We start from the raw sequence: 8,476 nt of genomic DNA, 5'->3' as shown, positions 1-8,476 counted from the left end.
ATACTGCAGCATTGGTTTGGTCCAGGAGAGCCTAAATGTGAAAGTTTCTGTGGTGCAGACTATAAACAAAAGTGATATCATTAGTCTATTGTCATTGTTCAAATGGAGTAAAATGCAAAAAGTAAATAACGACTAAATGCTGAGAGGAAAATTAGATTTTCAATTTTCCATTCTTTCCATTTGCCAGTCTCTCTCACTGGCTGGCTAAGCGTATTGAGTGGGATCCACAAAGGGACTTAGGCATTGCAGTGCTCAGCATCACAGAGCCTAATTTTTAAACACCTAGAAAATCTGAGGAACACACTGTGCTTCACAAAGCCTGCATTAGACATCTAGGCTCCCTATACAATGAATGGGGAAAGATTCATGGCTTAGAATGGGACCCACAAAATCAAGCATACTAGGTAAGGAGCTGCCAAACTAGCCAACAGGAGACACCAACCAGAGAAGAGTGTGCGTAGTGCATTAAAACCTAAATCTGGGGTTTAGGTCCCTAAACACATTTGATCCCCACCCATTGGGGCAAACTAATCCCTGGTGTAACCCCTACTGATTCCAGGGGGATGACAGTGGAGTCTCAAACCTGGAGGAGCAGGGGTTAATGGACTGGGCACATCACCCCACTCTGTGCAGGGCATGATTCACAGTAGTTTGTTTTTTTACAGCCTAATTAAGGGCGTGACCCTGCTGACACCCCGCCCCAGAACCAAACCGCCCATACTCGGGCCAAACACCAGCTGCAGCTAATGGACATAACGCACCATCTGTCCTTCCCTTAAGGGGCCAAGGCCTGCATCCTCAATGCATGGGACGCTTCTTCAACCAGATCCCGGCTCCCTACTGCGAAGCGAGCAGGCCTGTGAGCCGGCTCGGGCGCACTAACAGGAGGAGGCGGCCGGCGCGCGCACGCTCCCAAACGTTGGCCGAGCCACGTGGGCTTCGAAGAGTTAAAGGGGCGGGGCCTGGGGCAAGGAGGGGGCGCGCTCGCGCTCACTGGCTAGAGCAGCTGTTGGGCGCTCGGCAGAAGCGCAACCGCTGCCCCTGGTAGCGCTCACGCGCCATAGTGGCTGCGGCCGCGCGCGTTGTGAGGGAGGACGGGGAGTCTGTGCTGGAGCACGAGCGGCGGCGGCCGGCCGGCGGGCGGGCAGCGGCAGGAGCCGCCTCGGCTTTCTGGGCACTCCCCCCCTCACCCGACTAGCCGAGCCGGAGTTTGTAGATGGGGCAGAGCTGTGCCCGCTGAGGAGGAGCCGGGGAGAGGGAGCCGGGGCCAGCCGGTGAGTGCCCCCCTCACGCGGTGGGGTCGGTGCGGGATGTTGGACGGGGCTCCTCTCCAGGCAGTGGGGGGAGGGGTCCTGTTGCTATTCTGGTTTCTCTGCGGAGACCCCTCCGCCCCGCTCCTCTCCCCTGCCGGGCGCAGCCGGCGGGAGGCTGTACCGAGTGGGTCCAGTTGGCCTCGGCGTTGCGAGGAGGCTCCTTTGCCTCCGGGGGTCGAGCCACCCCGTGTGTGAGCCGCTCGCACGCAGGCCCGCCCCGAGCCACATACCTGCGGGGGAACATGGCAGCGCTGGGAGGGAGGGAGGGTTTGCTTTTGCCCCTTAGGTGGGGATTGATCACTCTCCGCTGCTGTGTCCCCAGCGATTCTCTGGCCGCTCCGGATTATCGCTCCCTCCCCAGCCCCCATTTTCTGGTCTCCTGGAGATTATCTGTTCCCGCCCTCCCTCCCCGAGGGGATTATTCTCCCTATCGCTGCCTCCCTTCTCCCCCTTTCTGATCCCGCGCTGCCCCTCCCAGGGATTATCTCCCCTCCCTGCGGGATTATTCCCCATTCCCTGCCCCTGCTCGGCGTTCCTCCTTCCCCGAGGAATTGCCTCCCTTCCCCTCGCTGCAGTCCGCATTGAGATGGGGGAAAGAGGGCTGGCTTTGATCGGGGAGGAGGGTGGGTTGTAATTGTCACAGGTCTGTCCCCTTACTAGGTTTTGTAGTGGTACTACAGGCTGATGGAAGTACGCGGTGTGTGGGGGCGGAGGGGAAGTAGGGGGATACATGGCAGAGTTAGGGCTGCAGTGTGTGTGCTAAATGCAGGAGGAAATATCCAGCTTCACCAAAGCATTAATGCTCTTGCTGTTGTTGCTGTTGAGAGAGAAGAAGCCAGCTGTCTGGCATTATGCTTTATATATGCACACATGCACTTTCTTGTTGGGTTCTGGAGTCTCCTTTTCAATCATTTATTTTTGGACAGTGTCTCTAGAGAAAATACCTAGCCTCCAGTTCATAAAACCCCATCAAATACAGTAGTAAGGTATAATTAAAACATGAAGAAGAAGCTACATGGCTGACATTGCTGTTGTGCAGGGTCAGCTCTGAACTGAATGTTTCTCTTTTTTGTTTTTTTTTTAAGGCAGTTGATTGATTTGGGAAGGGGGCAAACATCTTGCACTGGGACCCTGGTGTATGTGTATGGACTAGTGTTGCAGTGACACTAATTGAGGGGAAAACAAGTTTTCTTAATGGAGTAGCGATAAGGGTGACCCTTTATGTATTGCTCCCACTTGGGTCAGACCAGTCATCTCTTCTCTATCTCCAGTTGCTGTACATGGGATCATTGGATTGGAACTGCAGAATTTCCTATGAGCTCTGCAGCTCAGGGCCCAGGATTACATCCATTAAACTTCCCTTGACTTGGCTCTGGGAGGAGGAGGGGCCAAGGGAAATTGGAGAGAGGTTGGGTGGCTATAAATAGACATCTAGAGGAGGCTTTGAACAAATCTTGGTGTGTTACTTATGAACACTCACTGTCTGTTAAACTGGTTGGTTGTCAGTAGTGTCATAACGTTTCCTTTTATTCCTGCTATGGTGGTTGGCTTTTAACACTCCTAAATGTTCTTAGATTAGCCAATATTCGTCGCTAGATACTGTTTAGAAATGCCAGAGAGAAACTTTCCTTTTTTTAAATAAAATGTTGATTAATTGGTAGCTGGTTTACCAACTACTCTTTCATATATTTTGAAAATAATCTTAAAAGGCTCTTAAGAAAAGACCAAACTGATGACATACAAGAATGTTGAGTACAGAGGCTGTCTCTCTGCCTTCCTATCTGCTTGAGCCTGGGTATTGCACCACATAAAGTGAGATCACGCATTGCTTAGAGATGTCTGCAGTGTCAAGGCACAATGTCATGAATAAGGCTGGAGTGTCTGTATTGGCTTTGGATTTCTGTGGCTCCGTTATAGAGGAGACTCTCTCCAACTTTTGTAACATTTTATTTTCAAATAACACTCCACCAATATCTTCTTGAAGGTATTGAGCCTTCAACTCTTTTGAATTCAGTGTGCTTCCATAGGCTGCAGATCTTACAGATCACTGCTGTTTCAGTTTATCTTGTCAAGAAAAACATAACAAAGGTTATTGCCAATTAGACCATCGCAGCTCCTTCGGAGTTGTATTTGTTCTGTTGCTATATTTGTGGACTAACTGTGCATACCAAAAATTTCTGAAATGATTTAAAAGCTGTTGCAGAATATGTGCAGTAGATCATTTTCTAAAGAAAATGGCAAATTTTTTTTGCCAACAGCAGAAGCAATTAATTTAAATAATGGACTAATCACCACAACCTTTTCAATAAAAAATGTAAATTACCAAAGTATGCAAGTATCAAACTATTGGTGAGGATGTGGAAAGGATGAACCTTTAAAGAAAGATGACTTTTCCAAGTTTTGGATTTTAAAAAATTGCCTTTGGACTAACTCTATATCTAGTGGTTTGGAACAGAACTTGGGTGAGTTTGAAATGTGCAGAAATTTAGACAGCATCATTTATTCTTGAATGCCAAGACTAATTATAATAAACCCTCCCCCCAAATAATGGTCCAGAGTGAAACTTGCCCATATAAGGCTCTGAACCTGCAAAGTTTAAATACCATTTATAAGCATCTTCCAGTTCTGTTAGCAGCATGGGACAGTCAAGATTCAACTGAGATTATGTCCCCATTGTGCTAGCCTCTGTACAAATTCAGAGTAAGACCATTCCTCACCCAAAGCTGGCAACATAAATAGGGTAGCTGTAGAGTGGGAGGGTATACAGGGATGCAGAGAGATGACTTGGCCAAGGTCATACAGCAAGAAAGTGGTAGAGTTGGGTATAGAACCAAGGTCTGACCTGTTCAGTTCCCTGGATCCCATTGCCTCTCTATACAGGCTTGCTCATTTAAAATAAATAAAAATCTATATACAAGTCTCTACTCCTACAGGCAGAGAAGTGAGTTTCTTTAGTTGTGTCAGTAGTACCTATATAACTTTAACACTTTTTTAATTGTTGCAGTAGTAGTTGGAATGTGCATGGTGCTGTACCTATATATAGGAAGAAACAATCTATGCCCCAAAGGGCTTGCATCCTATGGACTAAATGGGAGAGGGATGCAAGATGCAAGCAAGTGGGTGAGGTGATTGGCACTAGTGTGTTCCACTTCTGCCACAATATAGAACAAGTCAGTTTCTTTGTTTTTTACTTAAAATACATAGTTTCTAAGGAAGGGATTTGAAAGAGGAAAAGGCAGTGGCCAAGCAACTGGTTCAGGAAGGTTATTCTATGCATAGGGGAGGCCATGGAAGAGAGTGTCAAATGAAGTATCAAGATTGGCATCAAGAGTTGAAGAGTATTTGATATATTAAAGAATAAAGTTGTCCGAATAGGGAATGGCATAGTTACATAACCTTGAAGGTGGAAAGTTTAAATTTGTGGTGGAGAAGGAAAGCTAGTGGAGGGATTCAAAGGATCTGTATACACAGCTGCTGAGGTGTACTTCCCAGCATGGGTAGACACTTGTACTAGCTGCACTGGAGCTAGCACATTAAAAATAGCAGTGTGGCCATGGTGGGATGGGTGGCAGGTCAGATTAGCTGCCCACGTATGATTCTGTCTGACTCCCTGGATAGGTATTTGGGCAGTTACCCTGTGGTGCCATGGCCATACTGTTGTTAGATGCTAGCTCAAGCAGAACTAGCACATGTATATCTACCGCTCCTGGGAATTACACCTTCTGGTTGTTGTGAAGACATAACCAAAATGAGGAAAGAAGGCCTGGTTAGATGAGATAGTAAGGTGATCTTAGCAGCTGTCTTCTGTGAATTGGAAAGGCGGGTGATGCTGGGTGTTGGGGTCGAGACGGCAGAACGTGTTGAGGGTGTCTTGGATGAGTCTTAGTTTTATGGGTAGAACAAAAAAGCTGGGTTTCTAGAAATGTTGGGGGGGGGGAGGAGAGGGAGAAGCAGCAGGATTTGGATACAAACTATACTGGGGGGGGGAGGGTAGAGTGAAATGACCACATGATTAAGATTTTGTGTGACAGGGCAGCTGATGGTAGTGTCAGCTGTGATGGAGCATAGGAATAGTGAGGGGGTTGGTAGTGGTGGTTTCAGGGAGCTGGGCTGACATACAGGTGTGGATGGAGGAGACCAGACAGCAATAGATGCATATTGAGTTTTGTCTTGCTGTAAAGTCCTAAATGGAGGCAAGGCATTTATAGTGTTAACCCATTGTAAATTAGGTGAGGTCAACATTGCATCCATGCCCGTGGTTGACTTCACCTAATCACGATAAATTTAAAACTACAGTTCCTTGTTCCCACTATGTTTTTACAGCAGGATAGTTGATGAGCATTAGCTGTCCTGAGGTAACAAACTTCTCTTTTTGTTGCTAAAGACAGTCTTAGTTGTTGTTAGAGAGATGGTGGCTGAAGCTGATGACAGCAGAAGGAAGGATATATGAGAGGTTGTGGGGGGGAGGGAGGTGAGAAACAAGGGGGCCAAGAATAAGACTGTAACAACTCTTTAAAAAAGACATACTGCTTTTATAGCATAAGTACTTGTAAAGTACTTTCACAGGCCATATGAAATAATCCAAAATGGTATTGGTAAAAATAGAATTTATGCCTATAATTTAAGATGGAAGGAATTCAGAAAGCCCTCCCTTCTATTTAGTCCATGTTTAATTACTTTCAAGGTCTTGCTGATTAAAGAACATGACTAAAATGTGAGGGGTGCTGCTAATATGAAATATAAACATTTCTAGAATTACTGCTGATTTTAATGTCGGTCTCCTTAATTTCTGTTTGAAGTGACATCAAAAGAAAAATTCATTGGAATTAAGTCAACACTTGATGTATAAAACTATCAAGGTATGTCTTATTAAAGTAAGAGCTTTAGGTATTTTAACTTTACTCTTCTGACTCTCACTCCTTCATTTTACAGCCTTTTTCAACAGCAGGAACAGTATAAGAGTCCTATATCCTTGCTGGCTGATTGTCTCTTTTCCATAAGTTTGTAGGGCTTAGTTTAGCTTTGACTTTTCAGTCTTTTGCATCTTGCACTGACCTTTCAGTTTCTGCTTTTGCTTAGTACAGAATCTCGAAGGATCAAATCTTGCTTTAGCTTTTTCTGCTAAATTCACCTATACAGTAGCTGGAGACAAGCAGTTGATCTCAAACCTTTGCTTTTTGACTCTTAGCATTTTTGCCAAAGTATTGGTAGAATGCTGCTGATCATGAAACAGATGAAGGCACACTTTTATTAATGTGTGCTAGATTGAGAAAAATCACTGATAAAAAACGTATTTCCTTGCATTCTACCTCTTCATCAAGATAACATGAGCATGCTGGTGTGCTGCCCAGGAAGAGTGATTGCAGTCAATTCATTGGTTTATAATTTGTCCTTTTATGGCTATATTGCCACCTCGTGGTCAAATGTGCTTAGCAGAAAATCTAAGGTGCAACCTGAGAATCGATGTGCAAGGTGCAGGAAAATGTATTGAGTAGAATGAGAGGGTTTTTAATGGCAAAACTATCTAGAAAGGGAGGGGAGTTAAGACTAAATTCTATACCATTATCAGGGAGATGGAACTCTCTCTTGTATAACATCTGCTGTCCATTGGGAAAATAAAAATAGGAGGGGTGGGGAATGGAAAAATTAGTAGTTTTAACTGCCTTATTGCTGATATACTATTGTTAGATCTCCAGAAAAAATTGAATACAATTATGACACCATTCCAGTGTAAACAAAGGTCTGCAGGTATTCATTCTTTATCACACCAGCAGGATTCCATGCCTAGGAAGAGCCTCCTAGACAAACTTTTAACTCATCTTAAAGAGACACTGACATAAATTGTTTGAGACTAATTTTTAGAAAAATACAGTTACTGGTAAATCAACCTTTAGCCTCTTTACTTAAACTTAATTCAAATGACTTATAATTTTCCTGATCTCCTGTTAATGTTTACAAAGGTCTTTTCAGCAGGAAAAACTAAGTACTTGTATAGCGGAAACGATGAAGCTGACTATGAAGAAGCTGCAGTCAAATGCACAAAATGATCAAATAGAAAAACTAGAGAAATACTTCCTAGCAACTATAGGTTACAGTAATCTTGGCAGTTGTAACTAGATACAGTGCTACACAGAAATGACGTAAATCTCTTGTGTTCATAATATTTCATACTAGCAGTCTTTGCATTTTTGCCATGGTCGTTGAAATGCAGGAGGAACTATTGTGGTTATCAACGCTTGAAAAGGATCTTGCTCACTCATTAGTGGAGAGGATTGGGGGAGGCTACTACTAAAGTTTCTAGTCCTTCTGGCTGCAAAAACAACCGTAGTGTCGTCTTCCTAACTCTGCAGATAGGTAGTTTCTGTGGCTTCCTGCTTATTATAGCTTTGCTAAGTTACAGCAGAATAGAATGAACAATATTCACTCTGGTCAAGTCATTTTTGACAAGGCTTTTAAACTTCCCTCAGCACTGTAGTATTTGAGCACTTCCACAAAGTCCTATCTACACTACAGGTGCTGCAGTGGCATAGCTATGACTCCACTGCTGTGCTTTTGTAACACTGTAGTGTAGACACTTTCTACAATGATGGAAGGGGTTTTTCCATCTCTGTAGGTGATCAGTTTCTCTGAGTGGCAGTAGCTAGATCCACAGAAGAATTTTTCCATCAACCTAGCTGCATCTACATGGGGGTTAAGTCAGCATAGATACAGTGCTCTGGGGTGTGAATTTTTCACATACCTGAGTGCCATAGCTATGTTGACTTAACTTTTAAGTGTAGACCAGGCCTAAAGGATATGACTAGACTTTGTCATGTGAGTCCTTCTCTACGGGGAAAACTGACATTGCTTTCAGTATATCGCATAGCAGACCAAAAATAGAGAAGCACAGTGATTTTTTTTTTTTTAATTTTCAAGTGGGAAGTTTGTGATATTTAAGGTGATTGTGGAATAAACTCACAGCAGCTAACAGCCTTAGAACTTTGTGCCTGGTCCTAATTCTAAGATGAGTTTTAACATTAAAGTGGATTCATTGTGCTTGTGGAATAGAATTCTGTTTCATGGTCCTAATTCTGGAGCCTCTGGCAACCTTTTAGGTATCTGGGATCCAGTTTACTGAGTGCCTTGAAAATGAAGAAAATTTTGAATTTGACTTGCTGTTCTAT

At 44.2% G+C, this 8,476-nt stretch overlaps 1 protein-coding gene across 3 annotated transcripts in view; it reads left to right on the top strand.

Moving 5' to 3' along the window:
- The first annotated feature begins 1,049 nt into the window (after positions 1-1,049).
- Positions 1,050-8,476, top strand: part of MPP6 (membrane palmitoylated protein 6) — a 130,407-nt gene continuing 122,980 nt past the window's right edge. For all 3 annotated transcript variants that reach the window (XM_024223165.3, XM_024223153.3, XM_024223160.3), the window contains exon 1: positions 1,050-1,274. The gene's annotated coding sequence lies outside the window, so the exon portion shown is untranslated. The remainder of the gene's footprint in view (positions 1,275-8,476) is intronic.

The sequence above is a fragment of the Terrapene carolina genome, unplaced genomic scaffold, assembly GCF_002925995.2.
Source record: "Terrapene carolina triunguis isolate 2854851 unplaced genomic scaffold, T_m_triunguis-2.0 Scaffold84, whole genome shotgun sequence".
NCBI lineage: Eukaryota > Metazoa > Chordata > Testudines > Emydidae > Terrapene > Terrapene triunguis.
The sequence above is the reverse complement of the archived record's forward strand: the minus strand, read 5'-3'. Positions and strand labels throughout refer to the sequence as shown.